We start from the raw sequence: 27,691 nt of genomic DNA, 5'->3' as shown, positions 1-27,691 counted from the left end.
AACAACCTTTAGAAATATTATCTTTATTTTACAGATGAGGAAATTGAGATTCAGAGAGGCTAATTCGCTCGTGGTCTCACAGCCAATAAGTCACAGGAACTGGAAAACAAATTCAAAATTGTCAGACCCTAAAATCCGTGTAGTCTAATCCAGTGCTTCTCAAAGTTCGTGTGTAGGAAAATTACCTAAGGATCTTGTTAAAATGTAGATCATGCTTCAGTAGGTCTGGGGTGGAGCCTGAGAGTCTGCATTTCTAAGAAGCTCCCTGATAATGCCAACCTGCTGCTGATGATCAGATTACTCTTTGAGTATTGAGTATAAGCATCTTGCCTTCCTTGACATGATATAATTGATAATGTGATTCCTTTTGGAGTAATTATTATGAGTTCTAGTCGTATCCAGGTGGAGTCATAGTGCAGATGGTTGAAAATACGGGGCGGGACTATTGTGAAGAAATGAGTGTTGGAGGCATAGCTTTAGGGGTCATCAGCAAAGCATAGCTGGTGGAAACGTGAATGGGTGAGCTAACTGAGAGAATTTATTCTGTTTCTTAAAAATTTTCATAGTTTGTTCCTTTTTAAAGGGACTGATAAAGAAAGGGAAAACCTAGGTATTCTCTGTATAATGATTGAAAAATATTTTCTGTTCATAATGTATATTCTTTTTTTTTTTAAAGATTTTATTTATTTATTTTTTCCCCCAAAGCCCCAGTAGATAGTTGTATGTCATAGCTGCACATTCTTCTAGTTGCTGTATGTGGGACACGGCCTCAGCATGGCCAGAGAAGGGGTGTGTTGGTGCACGCCCGGGACCAAACCCGGGCCGCCAGCAGCAGAGCGCACGCACTTAACCGCTAAGCCATGGGGCCAGCCCAATAATGTACATTCTTAAAGCAGCATTTTAAAATGTCTTAACTGGATAGGTTTAAGCGCTATAAATTAACGTTCCCTCATGGTGAATTCAATGAACCGACTCATATGCCTAATTAATGAAATCCTTACAACTAGTTTAAGTGAATTCTTTAATAGTACTCCTTTCACAATAGAGTTTTGGTTTAATGGAGCAACTAAAGAAACTGGGAAAAGGCTAGGGGTATTCACATTTTCTATGGCCAAGAATGAATCTGAGCTCAAAAATTTCCACATACATTCAGATAAGGTCCCCCCTTATCTGAGGTTTCGCTTTCCAAGGTTTCAGTTACCCACATTCAACCGAGGTCCAAGAATATTAAATGGAAAATTCCAGAAATAAACAATTCATAAGTTTTAAATTGTGTGCCATTCTGAGTAGCGTGATGAAATCTCGTGCCCTCCCACTCCGTCCTGCTGGGACGCTATGTCACAATGCCTACGTCATTCACCTCATTTCATCTCATATTGCAGGCATTGTGTCATCTCACATCATCACAAGAAGAAGGGTGAGTACAGCACAATAAGAGATTTTGAGAGAGACAATATTCACATAACTTTTATTACAGTGTATTGTTATAATTGTTCTATTTTATTATTAGTTATTGTTGTTAATCTCTTACTGTGCCTAATTTAAAAATTAAACTTTATCAGAGATATGTATGTATACATAGGAAAAAACATAGTATATATAGGGTTTGGTATTATCTGCAGGTTCAGGCATCACCTGGGGGTCTTGGAGGGTATCCCCCACAGATAACCGGGGACTACTGTATCCAGGATGCCCACAATGTGCAGTGGTGACACCACATAGCAAGGAACAAGAAAGTGGAGGGGGAAAATGTCTTTAAAGCTAAAGAAAAATCTTTTCTTGAGGACTTGCATAGAATTCTGGGATTAGTCTGTCTTTGTGAATCAGTAATGAAATTCACATTAGACCCAGATCTACTATAAAAGATTTCTTTACTTCATTTGCAATATTTTAAGAGCTAATTTGCAACATCTGCCTAAGTAAACAGAGCTTACTTGAAAAATAGAGAAGCAAAACCATGTGTCTGAAAAATTGCACACAAGTACTTGATAGATTAACTAAATCAAATCCAGATGGACAAGCGACCCTGTAGAATCTCAGCAGTGTTTTTGCACACCACTTGACAAAGGCCACACTATTAAAGTCGAGTAGAATCCTCAAGGCCAAAGAATACTTGTCATTGAATATATGAGTAAGAAAATAATAGACGGTTTCCATCACATTGGCTAAAGGACTCGTAGAGGAATTTTCTCTGAGTACCATGGCTCAGAGGTTCCTCGGAGGAAGCTAGCCATTGTACCTTGGCTTCTAGCTGACTTAGAATATTGTTACCGTAGAAGGGTCTAAACTGTTCATTTGTGAGTAGTTTTTCTTAGTAATTTCCTGCAAGAATCAAACATTTGAGACTTTTTCAGATCCTGAAATCAATTATCTATCCATTATCACTTGATAGAATTGTTTATAATCTTTAAGGAGTATGTATTTATAGCCATAGATATTTTTATAGAATATATATATGTATATTCTGTTCAATAAATCAGGAGGGAAAACAAATCTGGGGAACGAAGATGAGAATGATTTCTTCATAACATTCTAGGGAGTATCCTTCAAGGTGATTTAATAGTTCAATTCAAAGGGATCTTGATAGTGGCTAATTAAGATTGACCAGATAGTGGAGTTCACTTATCTCCATTTTGGTGTGCGATATTGTAATTATTCAATGATGAAACAAGTTATTGTAGGGAATTGTGATCTATTCAGTAAATAGATTTGAATGCTAAGTCTAGCGATTCTTCTACATGTGTAAGGTGAAGCAAGTTGCCCAGACTGAAATGAAGATATCCAGAAAACCATCTTGGAAATCACAAAACTAATATTCTTCCTCTAAAGGAGAGATAATATGTTACTATTTCTGTATTATTCTCTTTTTTCTTTGACTAAAGTATGTTCTTTTTCTGTAATCTAAAAGTTCCAATGAAGAAAAATAGATTAAATAAGTTTATAATGACTCTAGCGGTTGCACTTTGATGAAATAGGTCAAGAGTTTTTCTAGATGATGGTTTATCCGGAAGTTAGAATGATTTATTGACTAGCCCAAACTCAAAATACATTCCACAGTAAGGTTTCTTTCTGTTACAAGGACCATGCTAAGTATAGTCTCTTGATAAAAACTTTTTGATGATTGTTAAAAAATCTATTAAACCTTTAAAATTGAGTAAGCATAAAGCATTCTACACTAAGACATTTTCTTGGCTTTCTTTTATAACTCCATGAAAAATCAAATTAGTTTCCACTTTGGCTAAATACTTCACCATTTGTGGTTGGAAGATGGCAAGCATCATTTTAGTTATTTTCAGTTAGGGATTAAAAGATAAATTGACCCTCTGTGAATACACATATTATACACAGTATGGTCTTACTTCAATCTTTCAAGTTGACATGTTAACTAAGGGGGACAAGATGTCAAGACCCTAGGGATTGGTCTTGATTAGAGTCTTCACTCCCACTCTATCCAGCCCATCCACTCCTTCACTTAGCTATGCCGAGTTGACCCTGTGCATTGTGCATACCATATTGAATAGAAATCATATGCCTCAAGTGTCTGTTTCCCTCACCAGAATATGAGCTCAGGATAAGAACCATGTAGTGGCAGATATGGAGATGTATGGCTCAGACCCCCTTCACGAAAGGACTCACTGCGGTTAGCTCCTTCGAGATCAGCTCAGCATTGAAGTCAAGGTCATCCTTTTCTCAGGGCAGCTTTCAGCCAATGACTGAGCAAAGTAGGGTGGCTGAGCTCATACTCTCCTTAGGCAGCCCCTAGCTTATAACCATATTAGGAGGTAGCAAAAGGGCCTGGCCATTCTCAGGACTCCTCTCACAGATAATCTTTGCTCTGGAGCTCGGGCCTCCCATTGGGCTGGCAGAGATTTGTCACATCTGCATTGTGGTCTGATACTTATCCTGCCTAATCCTGTTTCCATCCCTCTTCCTTCACAATTGTTCCTTCTCTTAAACTTTTGCACTTCCCAATCAAGCTCACATCTGTTTTCTGGAGAATCCAACTTGCGACCATTGATGCCAGAAGGGATCCAAGAAAGCATGCAGTAAGGTAGAAGCCAGTTCACTCACTCCCTGGCTGGTAATGAGGAACAAATACCTGGTGGCAGTTGGTGTACAGACAGCCCCTGGCACAAGGTGGTGGGTGGGCCAAGAGATGAAACTTTCATGGTAGTGAGCTGAGATGTGCCTGCAGAGGGAAATGCAATAGTCAATGAGAGCATTCAGGACTTTGAAATGTACATGTGGGAGGGATGAGAAATACAACGATAGTGGAATTGGGTGGTTGTTTCTAAGTTGCATTGAAACTGTACAGGTTGATAATGAAAAGCTGAGAGCAATTAACAAATTGAAAATTAAGTGTAAAAACCAGAGGATCTCTTTGGTAGCTTTCAAAGAAGCCCTCATCTCATGCAATGGGTTCACAGTAAAAGCTGAAGACCAAGATATTCAGACTGGCTAAACTTCAAAGAGGGTTCAAAGTTCAACCAAGGTAGTCACAACTCTGGTTGGGAAAACCTTAGCCCCTGACACATGAGATAAGGACATCTGGGCAGATGCCTCTATAGATTTTGACTCCCCAGGCTATTCTGAACTTTATGATTGTGCAGAAGTGGCTTCCCTTCCTCATTAAGAGCCAGCACACAAGAGTGTTGACTGAGTGTTGGAACGGTCTGCTGAAGGATTAGCTGAAGTTCCAGCTCATAGATAATACTATGACCATACTTCTCCTCCCTCACCCTCACCCTATCATTATAATTACATCAGTTTCTTTGGCTAAATTAATAACTTTTTGTTTTACATATTATGACTGTCAATATTGTTTTCTATAGAGTCAAGTAATGTAGTATGATTATATATATTTTTTCATAATCTATTATTTTTTATGGAGTTACTACCTAGCTCTTTTTACACACACACACACACACACTCCACCATGGTAAGTATACTCTTTATTGCTTACACTAGTCTTTCCCCAGAGACCCACAACCATTTACTTGAGTAATAGTATATTGGGGAAAAGAGAATAGCCAGTCATTGTAAGGTCTTCTTGGACGTAGAGGGCCCAAGTCGACACTGGTATCCAGAGACACAAAGCATCATCGTAGCCCCCCGTTAGTGAGAGAGCACGTGGGAGGGAGGTCAGGTTATAAATGAAGTTCTGGCCAAAGGCTGGCTTACAGTGATAGTCCATTGACCCACTAGGTGGGCATATCTCTGGTCCCCAAGTGTATAATTGGGATTGACATCCTTGGCAGTTGGAGTAACTCTCACATTGGGTCCTTGGCCTCATTCTCCTTTGAGCAGGTGGGAGTGCAAACAGCTAGTGCTCTGTCTGCCCCACTGCTCCATTTTCAAACATTCAACCCATACGCCTATTTTTGGTAATTCCTCTTCCTTGCTCTTTGTGTTACCAAGTTCCTCCAAGTTCTTTTGAGCCTCTCTCGCAGAGCTTGTCTTTGATCAGGTGCCTCTTTTTTAGGCACTTTAAACTGTAGCTAAGTCAGTCACCACTCTTTGATTTAATTTATATCTTCCAAAAATTTGTTTAACTCTCTCATCTGCAATATCTCCCCTTGTGATCTGTTTTATTTGTGTTTGCTTTTGAATTTCTGAAACTTTAAAATCTACTTATTATCATGTTAGCAGAGTCTTGGGGAGAAAATAAACTCCCAATCTCCAATATTTAACTAAGCATCCAGCCTTTTTCATATGTAGAGCAATCACCTCTCTCAGCTTCATCAATTTAAATTTGTATTCTTATGCATCATTCTGCTGGATTGTTCCTGGACTCCATACCACTTAGAAGGCTGAGGTATTTGTAATTAAGAAATAATTTTTTAAAATTAAGAAATAATAGGGGCCAGCCAGGTGGCTCAGCAGTTAAGTGCAAGCGCTCCACTGCAGTGGCCTGGGGTTCGCAGGTTCAGATCTCGGGCCCGCACCAACGCACCGCTTGTCAAGTCATGCTGTGGCGGCGTCCCATATAAAGTGGAGGAAGATGGGCATGGATGTTAGCCCAGGGCCAATCTTCCTCAGCAAAAAAAAGAGAAGGATTGGCAGATGTTAGTTCAGGGCCAATCTTCCTCAGCAAAGAGAGGAGGACTGGCATTGGACGTTAGCTCGGAGCTGGTTTTCCTCACAAAAAAAAAAAAAAAGAAAGAAATAATATAATGCTGCTGTATGTAGTCTATATGCATTTTCATTTTAATTTAAATTTATTTTTTTAATTAACAGAAAATAAAGTTGGAGAGTTAAGATATGGATGGAACGTAAAGGTCTTCACATTTGAATCAAACCTTGAAAGACAAGCAATAAGCAACAGCTAACATTTATTGAGAGCTTACTATGTACCAGACACTGTGCTAGGTGCTGTATATCCACTATGAAAGAGGAATTAATATTAGTTCCATTTTACAGATGACTTTTACAGAGACTGAGGCTCAGAGAGATTATGTAACTTGCCCAAGACTACACAGGAATAAATTATGGGGGTGGATTTGAAGGCAAATGGTCTGTCTCCAAAGCCAGTGATCTTAATGATCATACTATGCTGCATTCTAGGGAGGAAGCTAGATGTCCTAGAGTTTGGGAAGCTCCATCGTATTACACCATAATCACTCATCACGTGTCATTGGTGGTAATTATTTGCATACTAGTCTTCCGCCTCCACTAGACTTGTGAGCTCCTTGAAGGTATATACATACATGTCTCAATGTTTTTTTGTTCACTCCAGTGCAATACCCACCACTGAATAAGTGTTTAGAAAAATGCATGAGAAATGAATACTAGCTACTGATTTCAAACATTAGGAAGAAGAGCCATTGGAAGCAAAATGTAGTTTTATGGGGATGGAAAGTAAAGGGATTTCTTAACTTTATTTTAGTACTTATGGGAAAGGGAACAGGAGAATTTTACTCTGAACTTGTGGAGAAATTTATTCGTAACTTCTGGTATTCTTAACTGGTACCTTTAAAAAATCATCAAAGTCTGGCTGAGTATCAAGAGAGTCTTGCTATAACTAGCCATGAACTATGACCAAAAAGGGCAGCTCTATATTTAAAAACTGTGGTGGTTGGTGGGATGGGTAAAGGAGGAAGAAATGGAGGGAAGTGAAGTTTACAGTGCTGTAAATTACAGCTTGTGGCAGGACCAGGGTGCCTCACCAATCGCAGCCAGAGGGCGAGTCAGCCAAAGGACGGTTACTCACACTTGTATAATTAAGGTTGCATTTTGGGTGCAATAAAAAGGCTTACATTTTGGCCTGTATTCTCTTACTAACACTTATGCTAACAAGCAATTTATTCCAAAGGGCAACTGGCAGGAGAGCCCCCAGCAAGGGACTCCAGTGACCCAACTCTAAAGATGGGGAAAAAAACAAACAAAAAACATAACAAGACCAAAAGCCTCTGAGGAGAGAGAAACCCAGAACTAAACATTGAGATACAAGACCTTCGCTATTCTGAATTATTTCTTTACCTGTCAATAGCAAAGTTTAGAGGAGACACCAAGAAATCCTCTCCCATACTTTGAATATTGGGCCCAAAACAAACCGTAACGCTGCCCTCTCCAGGAACTTTTAAAAGAAGAGTTAGTTATCTCTCAGGTAATGTGAAAATAAATGGACTTTCCCAAGATGTATGTTCCTGACCCACAAAAGAAAAACTGCGTAACTGATCTTCATTACGTTGTTGATTAAAGGAAGCTTAGTAGACTAGTATATATATATTAGTATCTTTCATCGAGGATCACGGCTTAGTGGACTAATATATATACACCTCTCATTGGGGACCATGGCCATTGATTGGTCAGTCTCTTGGAACTCGGGTAGCCTCTGCTGAGCAGCAGTTAGCCCCATAGAAACTCCTCTGAATTCCTTGAATTCCTTGAAAGTAGGGCCTATGTATTGCAACTGATCTAAGTCAGTTTGGTCACACACAATTCTTAGGTTCATTCTGGAGGGTAACAATAGCCATTGAAGAAGTTGAGGTAGATGAGGGTTAGTTACTCTTCAACCTTGCTACCAGGTCATAATGAAAGCAGGTCTCAAACCAAGTTTTGATTTGAGATATTTACTAGCCAAACAGGTTCAAAGAGATAGAGATTCAAAGAGATAGGTTCAAAGAGATAGCAAGCAAGTTCAAAATCATTTCTGCAGTTCTGTAAGTTTAATGAAGTCCCAACTTTCTGTCATCTTAGATGCTCTGAAAACTACCTTCCCTGCTTAAAGGCTGACACAGCACTCCAAAGTCAGGAATCTTTTACTCCTCCGGTCATCAGGCCACAGAAGTCTTCATAACCAACAGCTAGACGTGAGACTATTTAGGGATCAAACCCTGAGTTCCACCTCTAAGGGTAAAGGCTCAGTCTTTGCTTCTTATACCCTATTCATGCAGGAGTGGAGAGAGTCTCAAATATTTGTAACTAATCCATGCATCGTGAATATTTTTAATTTCACCAGTGATGTCTGATATCTAACATTCAACATTCATCATGCCAATCAACACTGTTAAAAACCAGAGATTTGTTTCTGACATTCAATATGCTGATGAGCAGAGTGTAGACTGTTGATCTTGAGACACAGAAAACAGAATGAACTGTAGTTGCCCCCTCTGGAATGTGGGCTGAACATCCCTGAGCTGATACATTATTAAGATGCTATAGCTTAACCTAAGAATATTTTAAAGTATATTACAGACCATTATAATACTGTCCTTGTTTACCAAGAACAGCACCTGGCGTAGAGGAACTGCTCAAAGTTTGCTGAATTGGATAGGATAGTTTGACGAGCTTGTAAATTGGAATATGGTTATATCAACTGGGTTACTTATTCATGAGCAGTTAGGGTGTTAAGATTTGATTATTGCAACTCATAGAGTTTATTTTCATTTTCCATTTTCTCTTCGGGCACTCTAGAGAAAATCTTTGGTTGGCTTTAGGCCCCTAATGGGAGCTTGATAAAATTTTGTCATCGTTCCATTGGGAAGGCCACAGGAGGCTGTTCATTAGCAGACTTTGTGAACAATTACTTTGAAGTGATGGTTTAAACTGTATATTAGTGAGAATTGTTCATATATTTGTAGGTAATATGTTTAATTGTTTATAAAAAAGTGAGACTTTTTTTTTTTTGGTGGGAGAGTATCCATACACCCCTGAGAAACAGGCCAAACCATCCCTTCTTCACTGTCTTCCTCTGACTTGCTTTGAGAATCTGGAGTTGGGAGCTGTAAAGCTAATGATGATCCAACCTCACTGTGACCTACTGCACATGCCCTTTTCTGTACAATGCTAAGTGAAAGAGCTAGGGAAGAGGTATCCCAAACCTCCCACCACAACCTTAAGCTAATCCACAGAAGTTATACATAGAACTCTCTCAGCAATGACAAAGAAGTGAAGCTCCTTGGTTTTCTCTGAAGTTTGATCGTTTTTATGGGAGTATTCTCTGTTGATTTTCAAAGCCAGGAAAGCCAGGTATTATGGGATCTCATCTTGGTTGTGCTGAATCTAAAGGCTGGGATGCCTATTGTGGCATAGATCCCATTCAGACGTCCACCTCCCCTAGTCCTCTGGGAAAAGCTTCATATCTTGAAGATTGCTCCTGGTCATGAAGCACCACAGCTAGGATGTGTTTTTTCCTGAGCAGAGGTGTATTTCTGCCTCTTCCACCCCTGTCAGTGTTGTCCCTGTTGTGGGGTCTCTTTTTATCCAGTTTCCAGATCTCTCTCAGAAGAAATTGTTCCACAGATAGTTGTAGATTTGTTGTGTCCATGAGAGGAGGTAAGAATCTGCCTCCATCTTCCCAGAATGAAGCTCCTCAGTTTTCATTTCTGGCTCTCAAGACTTAGGATGTAGTTCAGAGTAATGGAAGAGAATAAAGTCATTTAGATATTATTTTAAAACTATGTTCATTTAAAATTACTTTCAAAAAATTCACTAAGTGATAAGCTATTTGCAGTTATATCTTATGTCCGAACTCACTTTAGGTTGAAAACCTCACTCAGATTGGACAGTAATGTCTCTTTAATTAAACAGGCTATTTGTGATAAGAATCAATTCTATTTGCCTCCTCTTCACCCTGGAACACATATTTTTCTTTCCACACCCTTGTCCCTGGAGAAAAATTTCTGACTGCACCTATGCTGATATGTATCAGGTGTTCCCAACTAACAAATGTTTGGTTTACCAGCTTGGAAAGTACCCTTGTTTTTGCCCCCTCACTGAAGAGAAAACACGCACTTGAGCTTTGATTTCTTGCAGTCTGTGGCTTACTGGAATAACACGTGTGTTTGCTCAATGTCTTTATTTTGCCAACAAAACACCTGCAATCTCAATGATATTTTCAACCCCTTGTACCATATCCTGATGTCTATTTATATTGACATTCAGACATTTTAGTTTCACCACTGGCACAGAAATGACATTTTTGTGCCTAATTATTATTGCAATAATGTAATGCAATCCCTTTCCAGACAAAACCCCTTACTGCCAGCCACTGCTCAAAAATTTCCAGTATGAAATGTTTTTCTGATAATCGTCTTTGGCTTCTAAGAAACCATCCATTTAATATTGTGTGATTTCAGGAGCTTTTGAAGAGCAGGAGGACACCTATTCCTCTATAAAGTTAAATGTTCATATTAGCCATCAGAAAATGTGGTATTATTCATAGGACCAACACACTTGACATATACCCTTGGCCTTGCTGTTGTTGGTTTATTGTGGGATCATATGTATGACTGTAGAATGTGGAATAAAGGAAGCTCTACAATGACTTTTAAAATATTTATTTGCCTCTGCTCTTAGGTGGGAGCTTAGGACATGGGTGGGGGAGACAAGCACACAATGCTATAGTAGAATAAAACCCCATGATAACACACCCCAGGATAATGCCAGTTTGCATATAATCCAATTAGCTTCTATCCTCTGTCCAGTCTCAATTGCCAAATGCAAGTGTGTGAATGTTCCTATGTTCTGGGAAGTAGGCTGAGATTATGAAAGGGAGCATGAAGTTTGATGGGGAAACAGTAGGCAATCCTGACCAGGAAGCAGGAAACCAGAGCATAGGTCTACACTATTCCATTGGTTCAGTCTTTCAGGTTGGGTTGACAGAATAGCTTTCAACAGAGCAGGAGGTTCCTAGAGTCACTCTCACTGTCCTGGAAGTCCCAGCCAAGATGAGATCCAGAATCATCCCCACTGACATTTGGCTACTGGGGGGATGGGTGCAGGAAGAACTCCCACCAAGTGGCTCCAAAATGCAGCAGGGATCTGGATGGATTTGGATCACACTAAGAATTCCCTAGGATAACTCCTGGATGACAGGCTAGGTAATTTTATTAATCTTGTGGTAATACAACTCCACATGTTATACAGTTGTCAACACAAATAATCCATAAACAATCTATAAATCAAAATTGGGGTGAGTTTATTATGAGCCAACCCTGAGGACCATATAGCCTGGCAGAGTCCTTACACAAAGGAAGGGAACACTGCAAAGAAGGTGGGTATACAGAGTAGTTATATGCTGTCAAAGAACATCCATCACATATGATTGGAATGTCCTTTTTACAATAGTCATGAGATTGTTTTGCTGGCACAGCAATTCAGTGAACACAGTAGGTTGGTGGTTGCAAGGTGGTGGCACAAGGTGAATGCAGCAGGTCAGCAATTAATCCTTAGTCTAGGGAGAGATGGTTATCCTTGAGGAAATGTTGATGTGGGGGAAGTTACATCCTCATCTTTAAGGGCCTTGTTCTTGTCATTGAGACATAGTGAAGACTTAAAGCAGATATACAATGCATGCTCAACAGGCCGTGTCAGGCCCTTTGGAAAAACAAGGCCAAGCCACATTAGTTTTAACCCAAATGGCTTCCTCATATACTCCAGTATATCTTATTGCTTGTCATTTATTTATCATAGTCTATAGTAAGTCTTTTTGGACCCCACTTGTCATATTATGATGGGATTCTACCATAGCTCCCTACTTTCTATTAAAATGTGATTGAGGGTTCCTTAGCATTGTAGAACTCAGATAAGTGTAGCATGACATTAGCTCTTCAGCTCACATATCTTTTCCCTACTCTTGAAATATATTCTATCAAATAAGGTTAAGATCATGGCTTTCAGGCAGCTTTGCAAAGTGAAGGTAAACTACATTTCAGATTTTGGCAGTGGGATATATATCAACATCGTGTGTGTGTGTGTGTGTGTTTATATATTTAAACATGCTAACATTTTTAGTGATTGAAGGCAAAGGAATAAGTGCATTTAGCTTCGCACTTAATGTACAGAATTGAGAAGCTAACACACAGGATGCAAGTGAGAAATAAACCAACAAAGCATCGGGGCATCTGTTGTGGGTACCCTATCAAACTGATGCCCCCTTTGCAATTAAATTTGAGCATTTTAATTTTTTCTCCCATTTTCAAAGACAGAAGTTGGCAGCTGTTTCAGTGCATAATGAGTGTAGGGCAGAACATGCAGTGAGGCAGATCACCATTGTTTGGGGAAGAATCACTTAAGTGGTCTCCTCACTTACGTAAGTAGGATGTGAATAAACTCCATTGTCCTGGTGGGCAGTATCACTTTGAAAAGATTTTCCTTGTTCTGGGAAGACTCACTTAGGAGACCTTACTGAGTCACTTAAGTGCAGGGTGTTATTCTGGGAGAGGAGTGTAACCAGAACCTTGATGTTTTAAGTGTCTTAAAAAAGTTGTGAGGCTATCACTGCAGAAAAAAGTGGGAACTTCCTTGGCCAAGCACTCCTGGGGCCATGTTGCATTCTGAGAAGTGACTCTAAACATGAACTAAGAGACTCTGATCACTAAGAGATCTTTGGGATTAGGAATCTCAAGGCATGAGGGTCCTGTAATGGGACAAGATGCTGGGGCATAGCCTTTCCCCATAAAGAACTGCTGTGGAAGGCCTTGACTTTGAACCAGTAGCAGTGGCAGGAGTAGAGGATAGTGCCTCCTCCAGCCAGCTCTAGCAGTGCCCTGGAGACGGCTTCTAGGATGTGGGCATCTCTTCATCTTCTTGATGTTGTCCCAGAGGACTCAGCACAAGTGTTCTGAGACACCTCTCACCCCAGATCTCTCAGCCTTTAGCACATTGCTTCTCTGGAGCCAGAACTTGTGAAGCCTCAGCTCTATGAAACCATAGAGAAGTACAAGGTCTTTAAACAGTCAGGTCGTGGCCAGTTTGATTGAAAGCCCCTCCATTGTGGGTAACACTGACCCATAGGGCTGAGGCCTCCAGGCCCCTTGGCTACTACAAGAATCAAGTACTTCCTCTAGCTCTTCCTTTTAGCTGTAACTCACCAAGATGAGCTTCCACTCAGCAGTCAAGGCCCCTGTACCACAGACCTTGGTGTCACTTCAACTTGACCCCCCTCCTCATGTCACTCCTGTCCACTGTGGGGCCTTTGAATGCCAAAGAGGTTTATTAGAAGAAGAGAGATGGGGGCTGGCCCGTGGCATAGCGGTTAAGTGTGCACGCTCCGCTGCTGGCGGAGGTTGGATCTGGGGCGTGCACCGCCGCACCACTTGTCAGGCCATGCTGTGGCGGTGTCCCTCATAAACTAGAGGAAGATCGGCCAGATGTTAGCTCAGGGCCAGTCTTCCCCAGCAAAAAGAGGAGGATTGGCATGGATGTTAGCTCAGGGCTGATCTTCCTCACAAAAAAAATAAAGAAGAAGAGATATGGATCTCTGCACTTGCAATTATTGTCATGAGGAAGCTCAGGGATTACACTCAGATACTAAACTAGGACAAGTTCATGGAACTCTGTGCTGGGCTGAAGGTCACCCCAATTCCACATAAGGAGCAGAAGTTACATGTAGAGAATGGTCACGGTTCTATGCTATGAAATAGAAAGAGCAAGAGACTAAAACATGCTGAGGTACACACACACACACACAGTAGTATATGCATATATTTATGTATATATACTACTTTTAGTTACGTAAATCTTAGAAAAGGAAGCGTAAATACCCAAATGAAATTAACAATGGAATAAAGAAAAGGCCAAAGAATAGTTTCTTTTAGGAAGCAGACCCAGAGCGGAGTAAAGCAGCTAGAAGTTCAAGCCCATACGAGAGATCTATGTCAACGGCAGAAAGAGACACTGGCTCACTAGCCAAGCCTTCAGGGTTTCCTTGAGTCATGCTTGGCTTTGTCATTAGAAAAGGTCAGTTTAAGTTAAGGTAATGGAAAGTCTGTGACCTTGTTTTAACATTAGAGAATCAACCTCTAGTCAGAAAATGGTGATTCCTTTCTCTGTGATTCATTACCTGGAAGCCTCTGGTTTCCTGGAATTCTTTAAAACTTCCAATTCTTTCTGCAAGAAAGAATTAAACACCACAATTTTGGATAACACATTTCTCTTGAAGAGGATGGAATCAATCCTCTCAGTATTAAAATGAAGCTGTTTGTCTTTTAGTGTCTCCTGCCCCAAATAACATGACCCAGGTTATTTCTGATTGCATAAAATAGTAATAATAGAAATAATAATTTTATTTTATATACAATTATTTTTCTTTTTACAAAGTTTTGTATATTATTGTTGTTGCTATAGCTGCCATTCATTCAATAACTATTTATTAAATGCTTACTATTCTAGGAGCTACCACTGATTGTCACTGAGCAAGGTGCTTTACAGCTATGTCTAATCCTCACAACAACATGGAAAAGTGGGGATTATTCTTCCAACTTGCCCAAAGTCAGACAGCTAATACAGGCAAGGAACTTTATGATTATTTGATTGCATAGCACTTTCTGCTAGACCAGAACAAATCTTGAAAACTTTCTTTTCCTTTTTTTTCTGTTAATTTATCAAAAATTTTCATTGTTACTTTCTATTGGTTCGCACTGCTGCCCAATATCTAATTTCCTTCTATTTATTTCACAATCAGGAAAACTGATACCCAAGTACTTCACCATCTCCCTTACTCTATGAAAGTTTCAGGGAAAGCAAACTCAACCTTTGGTGAGAGAACATGGAATAGAGAACTGAGAAGAACTGATCAAGGGAGTTTGGGAAACTAAGAAGTTTTAGAATCAGATCTTCCTGGTAAATATTCACTACCATCTTTGAAATAAATTCAAATAGAATTTATTACTAGAATATCAGCTAGTTCTATCAAGTACATTCCAGAATATATTTTGAAGTCAAATATAAATAATTTTAAACATGTCATTTAAGGTTGCCTATAGACCTACTCCATTCAGTGCAAGAATCAAGACTTGACTATAACTAGGTGAATGTGCACAGCTCCTTGTAACTCATTGGTGTGCTGAAAAGATAGGCAAGATGGTGCTTTTGTTTTGTATTGTTTTCAAGTATTGGAAACCCAGAACTCAGCGGATATATAAACTGTCAGGGGAAGAGGGAGAATCTCCCTCTGCCCTTTCCCTTAAGGCTCTTCTGGCTGGCCAAACAATCAACAAGACAGGTTAGCAGGAGAAAATAATACCAAGTTTAATAACATGTGTACATGGGAGAAGCTCAAAAATGAGCAACTCGTCCCTCTGTCTAAGCTGCTTGCTTAAGTATTGCAGCTAAAGGCGAAGGAACGTGTTGGGGGTGGGTAGTGTCCTGGGACTTCAGAAGGCAGAAGGACAATTCTTTTCAGGGTCATCTATTGATAATTTGGTCAGGGAGAGATAGAGTTTTTTGATAAAAGGGGCTTGGTGCCCCTCCCATTGCAACATCTATTTTACATTATCTTTATAGCCATCATGATAGAAGATCTGTTCCAGGAATGAGCCACCATGCCAGATTCTCTAGGCAGTTAGTGGGGGAGGTCAAATATCCTTATTGTCTTCAGCTCGAAATAATCCGCATACCAGAGTGGTGCTTCCTGGGGCAGCTTGCCCTGAGCACCATCACTACAAATGTGTTGAATTCTTTGCAGAGGCAGGAAAAATACTTGGTTGGCCATAGGGTCATAACTGTAGGAATGTGTCATGATATGAAGGGTAGCAGAATATGCCAGTCCGAAATATGCCATGCTGGCATAAGAATTATTTTGAGCTGAAGGCAGTTGAGAAGAAGCAGATACAGGAAAAATTATCTGCCCTCCTCCTATTTGCCTAAAAGCAGGACATAAATTTGTGAAGGTGTCCCCCTTCCCCTCTCTACTAGGAAAGACAAAAGTTAATCACCAGAAATATCTCTAGACCCTTATCAGCCCAGAGAGCACTAGAGGAATCTACATAACAAGCCTTACTAACTAGCCCTTGTCTTCCATTACTTCCCCTATGTATTTACCTTGCAACAATTTTCTATCCTAGAAACAAAGTCTCATCAGTTCTCTAAAAATGTATTGTTCTTTCATTAAGATGGTATATAAGCCTAAGGTCTAACCACTTCGAGTTACTCATTGCTAGATATTGCTGTGTGTATGCACAACGCACATGTTAATAAACTGCTGTTTTTCTCTTGTTAATCTGCCTTTTGTCCATCTAATTTACAGGGCCCCAGGCAGAGACATAGGAGGCCATAGGGGAAAAGTTTTTTCCTTCTCAACAGCTACGAATGTCATCTGGCATGTGCGTAAAAGCAGAAAAAGGATTTTGACCTCCTTCTTTGGCTGTGTTTTGGTTCCAAGACTTGAACCTGACTCTTGACGGGAAATGGGTGCTCCGAAGTAAAAGTGGCTTTGATAAATTATTGATAGTTGTTGGGTCTAGAAGTAAATTCTTCCCAGAGCACATGGTTATCAGCCCTCTTCCAGATTCAAGGTGGATAACTCAGCAGGACATTCACATATTTACCTAAAGTATTCATCTTGATATTCATGTTCATGCCAAGCAAAAATATAAGACAGGCTTTCTTGCCTTGTGTATAATCAGACCTTTGGGGTGTAAGACCCCACTTATCCTGGATTCCATCTTCCATTCAAATTATATTTGGTAGTATTTTACATATATCTGACACAGACATTATACTTCCCAATCTTATCCTAATTTGTGGTTATATAGATTTAAGAAGACTAAACCAAAGAAGAGCAGTTAGTGGCATTCAGTGCAGCTTGGCTGGGAACCATAAAAACTCATAGTGGGTGAGCTCAATAAAATTGTGTTTTATTTATGTTTGCATTTCTAGCATTTATCACAGGATCTAGCATATAGTAGTCATTCACCAATGTTCTTAAATACTAAAATATTGATAGCAGCGGTGGCAAGGATGCCTTCCTTCCCTTGGAGGGGCTCTCTTGCTAACATCTGCACATCAGGCCATGCAGGTAAACACGGACCTCATCTGCAGGATTATCCTGAGAGCTTCTCCTGGTTGCTGTAGGCCTATCTAGACTTGCTCAGCAAAACCTACATTCTCCTCTGCAGATACTCAAGTTTTCTCTCTTTCTCCCTCTCTACTCTTTTCTTTTGTTGGTTGAAATTTTGAGAACTTCTTTAAATACTTGTGCCTCAGGCAAGTAAGACTATTTCCTGTGTGAAGGAGTTTAAATTCACCCTTGAGTTTTGTCTGGGTGCTCTGTGAGGGGGAGGGCCATTCAGGCTTTGGACCCATGACCATAGGGGTCATTTCACCTCATTGTCTAAGAAATTCTCTTTACACTGAGAATCAGAGTGTACAGTCTTCACCACTGCCTTTGAGGATTAAATTGGGGGAAGGAGAGGAGATTCAGGTGTATATTTTTTGTCTTTCTACCAAAGATAAGTCATTAGATACTTTTTGATGCATAATTAACTCACTGATCACCACAGAGTCAAGTAAAGAGGTGCTGCCATCTATTCCCATGGGCCATTCAGTTTTAGCTTTCAACACAATGACTCTACTTTGGGGCTTGCTCCTTCATCTTCTTCAGTTCTTTGCTTAAATGCTCTCTGCTCAGTGAGGCCCTCCTGGAACACACTATCCAATGTCACCACCTCCCTCCTAGGAATCTCTGCCCCCTTCTCTTTACTTTTATCCATAGCACTCATCATCATCTGATCTGCTATAAATGTAATTTACTTACCTTCTTTATTGTTTCTCTTCCATGAGACAATATAAATTCCAGGAAGGCAAATTTGGGGTCTCTTGTTCACCACTGTAGTCGCAGTGACATTTTAGTGTCTGGTTCAACACTATTTGTGGATGGAAGGAAAGAAGGAAGGCAGGAAGGCATGAAAGAAGGAAGGAAGGAAGGAAGGAGGGAGGAAAAGTAGGTAGAGGGGAAGAGAGAAAGGAGGGAGGAGGGATGCAAGGAGTTCAGGAAGGGGAGTTCACGGCAGGGAACTGATAGCCTCAGAGAAGCACTAATGGAAGAGAGGATTGTTGTTTTGGCCTTCTCTGAAGGTTTGAGTCTATGTTAAGAGAGACATTAATAGATATGTGGATAAGAACCTAGGAGTTTTTAGGACAAATCAGATTCCCAGACCTTAGAAACAGCCACAGAAACTATAGACATACATGATCAAATACACACTTAAATCTTTGCATTACGTATATATTTGTGTGTTTATGTCCTTTAATGTATATTTCTTCATGGAAAGGCAAGGAACATGATAGATAGATAGATAGATAGATAGATAGATAGATAGATAGATAGATAGATATTTATGTAAAGAGCTTTATTTGCTAGAACATGTTGTTGATGAGGTCATGACTGCAGGTTCAATCTTCAGATAGACCAATTATACTGATCTTGTCTAACTGCCCAGAGTGTACCCCTAAGTCCAGCCGTTGCCTCAAAAATGCTTTTAATTAGTCATTTAGCACAATGGTGATGGGGCAAATGTCTGAGTGTGGGATTGTAGATGGATAGACGCAAAACCATTACTGCTCCTGGAAAAGCAGCTCAGAATTCTGACCCACTGCTGTTGGGTCAAGAGATGGGTAGATCTTCACTCCTCAAAGCTAGCATGTAAAGCCCAACTTTCTTTCCAGATTTAGAAATACAACTTACTTTTCAAAACAGCTTGTTGGGTGCAGAAGTCGATTCAGAATAAATGACAAAAATATTTAACTTCTTTCAGATAAGGACAAAACTTCTGATTATCAGATCCTTTTCTTTTAAGGTTGAGAGGCAGATAGGCAGACTTATGAAAATAATATCCAGATGGAGATAGTTCCCTCAGCCTCGTGCACTGTTGGCTAAAAGCAACTTTGGGACACCCAGGGCTTATTTTTTCTTATTAATATTATTCACTTGATAATTTACTGTTTGTAAGGTATAGAACTAGTCTTGTAAGATGCCAAAAATGCATCAGACACAGACATTGCCTTTAAACAACTTATAGACCAAAAGGAGAGATATGACAATAATAAGACAACATCTTGTTGTTTTGCCACATTTACTATGTGATCAAAAGCAATAAGAACAATTATAAATGATTCTATCTTTACTTTCTCACTCAACATGCACAAATATGCTGCTTGTTCTTTGAACAAAGAAAAACTGTGAGCATGCCCATACAAACTATCATAAGTTTCCCCAATCAAATTCAAACACCCCTATGCAACACCCTCAAAAGTCTAAAATCTTGCAGCAGCTGCCCTGCAGTTAAAGCTGTGAGGCTAATAAAAATCATCACAGAAGCCAGAATGAGGCATTGAAGGAGGAATCTCAGCACTTAATCTCAATCTGAGTTTTCTCAATTTAAGATAAACTTGAACATACCTGATGTGAAGAAGAGAAGTGGAGAGCTATGCTGGAACAAGCTGGGCCTCCTGCAGAATTTCTATCAGTTTATCAGCTGGGAGAGCCAGTGGTAGGAGAGGTAAAAGATGGGTTGATTTTATTCTTAAAAAGTCTCAGGGGGCCGGCCCTGTGGCATAGTGGTTAAGTTTGGTGCACTCTGCTTCGGTAGCCCAGGTTCAGTTCCCAGGCGCAGACCTACACCACTCATCGGCCATACTGTGGTGACAACCCACATATAAAATAGAGGAAGACTGGCACAGATGTTAGCTCAGGGAAAATCTTCCTCAAGCAAGAAAAAAAAAAAAAAGAGGAAGATTGGCAACAAATGTTAGCTCAGGGCAAATCTTCCTCAGCAAAAACAAAAGTCTCAGAAGTTACTCTGTTATAAAGGGACGTGGCTAAACAGGTAGAAAGAGACTTCTCATTGAGCTCTCCTGATGGCTTCTGCAAACATTGTGGATGGCTTTCCCCCTTATTTTAGACCAATGCTTCCTCCTGAAGTGCAGAATTGGGGGCTACAACTGCTCCAAGCACTTATTGAGGATTTGAGAAACGGTGAGTGGCAAAGATTCCATGAGTCAGGATAGCGTCCACTCTGGTAGCTCTGGCAACAACACACACACACACACACACACACACACACACACACAGAAAGTGGAGAGAGTTCCTCAAGGTCTGTAAAATTCTTCAAGAGCCCCAGGCCCCCTTGAACCTGATAGTCCTGGCTGCAGAGTCCTGTAAGGCAGGAGCTGGCAGCTTTCAGCTTAACCAGCCATTGGAGAGTGTCAAGAAAGGTGGCAGCAAGTGCAACAACTGCTCCTTGTGGGAAGGCAGCTATCTCCTTCACACCTTTCCACTTGGCTTTCACCTTCAGCCCTCTTGACCTCCTCTTGGCATGTGTTCTTCTGGGTCCAAAGGATCAGGGTATAAAGACAATTATTTCTCTCAGCTCTTCTGAAAAGAAAACTCTCTTCCCATCATAACCCCTAACATTTATTCTGGATGTTTCTGCTGTAGTTAAATATGGTAGGAACTTTTTGGCATTGTTGTAGTGTCTTTTGTTTAATTGAAATACTTACTGTCTGGCCTTTCAAATGACCTGAAATTCCTACAAAAAAAATTGATATTGAGTGTCTTAGAAGAAACGAATAAAGTGACCACGAATGTGATTGGGAAAAATAATTACTGACAGACATCTTGCCAGATAAGTCAGCTTGGCAGACTACAGTGTTTTGATTTTTCTGAAGATAATAATCTTTCTTTCTGTAGGTATATGTATGTGTATAATTATATGTAAACCCTCCCAACTTATTTCCTCTTCAACCCAAGACATACACATCTAAATGTTTTCAAGTTCTTGAACCCAGTTCAGTTCAACAGAATTTATTGTCAAGAACTGGGGATACGAAGAAGACTAAGAAGTATTCGTTCCTATCACTCATCCTTTGAAATTCATGCCTGGTTCTCATATGTTCGATAAATACCACCTAGTGTTTCACACTTCCACATGTCTTCTCCTGTAGTTTCCCTCTGCTAAGAATACCTTTCCTGCCCCATGCACCTGCTGAGCCTCTATCCCTGTTTTTGAAGGGCTCTGCAGGCAGGAAACAGCCTTCCTCCTCTTCCCCAGTGGTTGGCCATAGACCCATCTAGCCTATGCCATGGCTGGCAAGTGTGGCGTAAGTGCATTGCCACTGCCCTCTTGTACACATAGGAAAGCCCATTGTGAAAATTACGCAACATAGAGGCACACCAACACTCAATCTCTCCACCCTTCCACCCCTCCAGAACTTTAGTCTTGCTTGGCCAAATCCATTTCCTGTGCTCAAAGGAGAAAAGGAGGGCAGTACTCTTGTAATTCCCCACTGAGTATAATCCAGGCTACATAAGAGGTATTCAATAAAAATATGTATTTAGTGCTACAAGGTCATCATCAATAATTAACTTAGCTACTTTTGGGTGTTGGTATCTTATTTTATGCCTGTTCTGGCTGAGACACTGGTTAGGAGTGGAGGACCAAGTCCATTTGGCTGTAAAGCTGGGTAAATAAAGATATGACCCTTGATAAGACATGATATTCCTAAGAAAAATTAGTACATATTATATACTGCAGGTATGTGAAATACAAATATTAATTTTTTTATTGTGGTAAAAAAACATATAATATAAAATTTACTATCTTAACCATTTCTAGGTGCATAGTTCAATGGTATTAGGTATATTCACATTGTTGTGCAACCAGTGTCCACAACTTTTTCATCTTGCAAAACTGAAACTCTATGCCCATTAAATAACAGCTCCCCATTTCCCCCTCCCCCAGCCCCTGACAACCACCATTCTACTTTCTGTTTCTATGAATGTGACCACTCTAGATATCTCATATAGTAGAATCATACAGTATTTGTCTTTTTGTTACTGGCTTATTTTACTTAGCATAATGTCCTCAATGTTCATCCATGTTGTACCATGTGTCAGAATTTCCTTCCTTTTTAAGGCTGGATAATGTTCCATTGTATGGATATACCATATATTGTTTATCCATTCATCTGTCATTGGACACTTGAGTTGCTTCACCTCTTAGCTATTGTGAATAGTGCTGCTGTGAACATGGGTGTGCAAATATCTCTTCGAGATCCTGTTCTCAATTGTTCCATCCAGAAATGGAATTGCTGGATCACATGGTAATTCTATTTTTAGTTTTTTGAGGAGCTACTATACTGTTTTCCATAGCAGCTATATCATTTTACATTCTTACCAACAGTGCACAAGAATTCCAATTTCTCCACATCTCACCAACACTTGACATTTTCTGTTTTTTTGATAGTGGCCCTCCTAATGGGTATAAGGTGATACATCATTGTGGTTTTGATTTGCATTTCCCTAGTGATTAGTGATGTTGAGCATCTTTTCATATACTTGTTGGCTATTTGTATATCATCGTTGGAGAAATGTCTATCCAAGTCTTTTGGCCAATTTTTCAGTTGGTTTACTTGTTTTTTTGGTGTTGTTGAGTTTTAGGAGTTCTTTATATATTCTGGATATTAACCCCTTATTAGATACATGATTTGCAAATATTTTCTCCCATTCTGTAGCTTGCCTTTTCACTCTTTTGACTGTGTCCAATATTAAATATGAATACAATTACAATAAGGGAATCCCCAGATCTAGGATTTTAAATTTCCTGAATATTATAGAAAACAGATTCATTCCTCATACAAACAAGTCTGTTTCTGAATTTCCTGAAAACTATGGAATGCCAAGATTAGGAGACCAGACCTCAGGGTTTGGAAATTTTCCACATATGTAAAGCACAGTGATTTTTCCCCATAGAGAGCATGGTTTTGCCTGATAAAAGAGAAGTGGTATGTAAAAGATGTAAGATAAGCAAGCAGGTGCAGATCCTGAAGCAGGTGGGCACCTGAAATAGCAAAAGGAAAGCAGAGCCAACTGTGTAAATACTGTTGTATAAAAAATCCGGATTCTAATCTGGAAACCTAAGGCAAGAAGAGGGACCTTAATCAACTTACATAAAATCATGAAGAATACGGACAAGAGAACAGCAGCAATAGAAACCGATTCAAGACATAAATTTGTTCAAGTAATTCATGCTTGCAGATCACAACAAGGTCAGTCAGGGATGTTTGGAGGATAGCCCCGTTAAGACTGGTAGGAGAACAATAGGCTTCTGGGTGGCTGCATTGTAGCTCTAAAGGAATTAATGATAGCAAAATATCATAGGAAAAAGAAACAACAAAAATTATTTTATATTTTTAAATCTTTGTCTATAAAACAAAGCTTTATTTAAAAATTCAGAAGCTAAGAGCATTGGGAACTGGATGCTTCTTGGCTCTTGATTGCCAAGCCCAGCCCACGCCCATTGGCAAAGAATTCTGCCCAGAATACTCTGTGCTTCCAGCTGGAAAGTCAGTCTGGAGCCTCAGGTGACCCTGGCTGTACAACAGGAAAATGGAAAGCTCAGAATATTCTAACCCTGTTTGCCACTACCTAAGTCACTGTCAGGTGCCAAAGCAAATAGAGACATCAGATATTGATTTTGGAAACTTATCCCAGAAAACTGTTCTGGGCCAAAGGGGTCTTAACATTCTGGACATGAATAAGGAAGGCAGAAACCTGTCAGAGGACTGCTGACTGTCTGTCCAGCCAGCAGCTCAAGTCAGGGAGACCTGAGAAGGGAGACTTCCAACTTGGCAGAACCAGGCCCAGAGCACCTGGTGGACAATGAACTTTATTGATGATCAGACCCTAAGGCACAAGCAGAAACTGACTTAGATTTCTATTAATCTTTATACTAATAAAAAATATAATGGAGTACCTACTACAGGCTGTGCCACACGGGAGAATCAAGGAAGCACAGGCCACCAAACTTTCCACTGCGAAGCAGGCCTAGAAACACATATAAAAATGGATCATTATACCTCAGACTGTACCTTCCTGTATGGATGAGATTGTAATTTGGGGTTGAATTCCTGATCCAGGGTATGGCCAGCAATAAATTATAAGGCAAAGCTCCATATATAAATTTCTATACTTTTAAAAATAATAAAAATATGCTCCAAGTTCCTATAAAATGCACTTTACATATGGATTATCCAGAGGCCCAGTGAACTATAAACTAACCATAAAGTACCTAAAAAATACAACTCTGTCATTTCAAAAGTTCGTTTATTTTTAAAAATGTGCTGCTATACTATAGATAACAACAATTGCCTGCATTTATTGAGCACATACTGAGTGCTACCACGTGCTAAGAGCTTTACCTGGATTATGTTATTTAATTCTCTCAACAAACCTATGAAGAAACTGAGGCTTAAAATGGTAACATCACTCATCCAAGAACAATTATTTAATAAGTGACCAAATTGAGATTTAAACCCAAGGCATCTAATTCTAGTGCTGGTGTTCTTAACACTGTGCTATACAACCTAAAACATAGCAAAATTTAAGCATTTCACATATCCATGGAATTTGAGAGCTGGAAAAGGCATCAGGTAGCGTTTAGCTCAGTTCCTTTATGTTATAGATAATGAGCACAAGATCAAGAGAAGTGAAATTACTTATAAGGTTTGTTAGTGACAGATCCAAGGCCAGAATTCTATTTGTTTCTACATCCAAATTCTTTCCACCTCATCCAGTGACTCAAGGCAATCTCTTCTCCCTTTAGTAAAACAATTTTAAGACATGGTATGATTTCCATATACAAAACGAATACTCAAGTTCCCTAAAGAAATACCAGTCACAATTGGTTACCTAACCTATAAGTTACATATTACCTCAGAACTTAGTGGTTTAGAACAACAAAGATTTATTGTCTTACTGTCTTTGTATGTGGGAATTCAGGAGTTGGGCCTGGGTTGTCCTGGCTCAGAGTCTCTCGTTTACTTGTGGTCAGGCTGTTGGTGGAGGCTGCAGGCATCTGAAGGCTTGACTGGGCCTGGAGGATCTACTTCCAAGATGGCGCACTCACATGGCTGTGGGAAGGAGGCTTCAGTTCCTCGCTAAGTGGGCCTCTCCATTGGCTGCTTAGGTGGCATGGTGCTCAAGGGGAGGGGAATTCTTGAAAGGAGGAGTATCAAAGAATTTGTGGACAGATTTTAAAACCACATCTACCTAGCTGATTCCCCCTCCTTCTCTTCCTCCTCCTCCTTCTTCTTTTCTTTTCTTCTTCTTTTTTTTTTGCTAAAAGAGCCTTTGTTTTGTCTGATGTCCCTCCCTCCTCCAATGTGACTTAGAGATAAATCCTGATTAGTCTGAGTCAACTGTGGCAGGCACATTCCTCTTAACAATGATTGGTTTTTAAGGGACATAATGACCCAATTTTGGCAAGAATACATCAGGGGAGGTCTGTTGCAGCCTTTATGAGAAAGATTCCTTACTCTTAAAAAGAGGCACAGAGGAGGAGATTAACTCTTCCCTCATGGGTCCCTTTCATGTCTTGTTGCGACACCTGAAATTGCTGTAGCCATCTTGCAACCATCAGGAAAGCTAGTCTGAGGACAAAGATAACATGCTCAGAGGATGGCAGACAGGAAAACCAGAGAGAATCTAGGTCTTTTTTTTTTTTTTTTTTTGAGGAAGATCAGCCCGGAGCTAACATCCATGCCAATCCTCCTCTTTTTGCTGAGGAAGACTAGCCCTGAGCTAACATCTATTGCCAATTCTCCTTTTTTTTTTTTTCCTTTTCTCCCCAAAGCCCTAGTAGATAGTTGTATGTCATAGTTGCAAATCCTTCTAGTTGCTGTATGTGGGACGCGGCCACAGCATGGCCAGACAAGCGGTGTGTCAGTGAGCGCCTGGGATCCGAACTCGGGCCGCCAGTAGCAGAGCGTGCGCACATAGCCGCTAAGCCATGGGGCCGGCCCCTGAGAATCTAGGTCTTGATGGTGTTGTCAGGTCACTGCACTAACCAACCCTGGAGAATATTCCCAACCTCTGCACTTCTTGTTACATGAGATATTATGGTTCTTTATTGTTTAAGACATTTTGAGCTGTGTTTTCTGTTATTTTCAAAGACTGTGTTACTTCATATTCTGTATAAGAATTAATTCCTGCTCCAAAATGTGGAGTTAGTGCTTTCCTTGGCATAGTCCCAGGCCAGAGCCACAAAGCATTTAGTAATCCAGAATCTACAATAAGACAATCTCGTAAGGACTTTCCAGACTTATGAGGACAAGAAATGCTTTTCCCCATCCCGTCAGGACAACGCCTTCCCCCAACATTTTCCAATCATCTTTGGTTCCTTAGAGTTTGGGTAAGGGGAAGGAAGGAAAGGAAAGATGAAAGTTTGACCTTCTTGTATTCCTCTGCTCACTCTGTCCCTATCACCTAAACTGTCCTCTCCTCTCTTATCTCCTCTAACTAGCTAAATCTTACTTCCTTTTCAAAGTTTTTCAAGTCACATCTTGTTTAAGAAATTTGAGAGCACTGCAGTTCATTTCACTTTGATCTGTAATTCCTCTGGAGTCATGGCAATACATTTGCTAACCACCTGGAGACATCTCTTGGGTTATGTATTCCATATTGCTTTTTCTCTTGTTTATTTCTTGCCTTCTCTAGACATTCCAAACTTCCCTAAGGTCAGAGACTCTATTTTATTCTTTAGAGATTCATAGGGTGCGTACCTCCATATGGTGGACGTTTATAACTTGCTCTTGATATACTGGTTTAAAAGATAAATGAAAATATGAGGATAGAAATCAGAGAGAAAGAGGAAAACCTAGGAATTTGTGTAATCTTGATTTGGCCTATCTCAGAATTTACAAAGTAATGGTCTGGATGCAGCATGATTCGGATGGCTTAGGATTCCTAACAACCCTGTTGTTTTCTCCATCATTCCTGCCCCTGGGTATCAGAAAGGGGGGATGGGGGAAGCTGAATTGATTCATGGATGTAGATTTGCCGGGCTTTCAGACTGAGCCCATGTTCTCCAGTTCTCTGTAGTTTCTAATACTCTTAGTCATGGCCTGCTTTACTCCGATGTGTTTTCAGCCTGGCCCATGTAAGCACTTATGTTTCCAACTACTGCTCCTCAGGGTACAAAATAACAGTAAAAGCAGTTGGTACCACTGTAAGTTTTGCCAAGGAATTTTTAAGCATGTTCCAAATGGACCTGATGAATTCCCATAATAGAATACAAGGTAATTTCCAGGGACAGTAGCCTCTTTGGGCACTTCCTCCAGCCCTAGAAAAGTGCCATTTATCCTATATGTCCCTGCAAATGCTGCACTGCTTCCTAGAGTCATGTAAATTTACCTTCAGGGTTGTAGCCAGAGCTGTAAATTCCATGATTGTAATAATTTATCTTCAGAAGGCCCTAGAAAGGGAAATGTCTCAATAGAAACATGTTAAGTGCATCAGGAGACTCCTTTCTAAAATTTTTCCTCTGTGACCTAGATTTTCAGCTTAAACCATCAGCTATACAAGATGCAGGAAGATGCTTATAATTTAATCAGATGTCTTAGGATTGTTTCCTTATATTCAAGGAAAAAATGGATGGAAAATTATTTAATTAAAACATAGGATCACAAT

The 27,691-nt window shown here is 40.0% G+C and overlaps 1 long non-coding RNA gene across 1 annotated transcript; it reads right to left on the bottom strand.

The window, feature by feature from the left end:
• Positions 1-25,162, bottom strand: LOC147915833 (uncharacterized). Its single transcript, XR_015553742.1, has 4 exons — positions 24,981-25,162; positions 23,979-24,049; positions 4,100-4,189; positions 1-99 (listed from the first exon to the last, which is right to left on the bottom strand). It is a non-coding gene; the product is annotated as an uncharacterized LOC147915833 (long non-coding RNA).
• Between the last annotated feature and the right edge of the window lie 2,529 nt (positions 25,163-27,691).

Source organism: Ceratotherium simum, chromosome 12 (assembly GCF_057802395.1).
Source record: "Ceratotherium simum simum isolate JZ-2026a chromosome 12, ASM5780239v1, whole genome shotgun sequence".
Lineage (NCBI taxonomy): Eukaryota > Metazoa > Chordata > Mammalia > Perissodactyla > Rhinocerotidae > Ceratotherium > Ceratotherium simum.
This window is presented reverse-complemented; position numbering and strand designations above follow the sequence as displayed.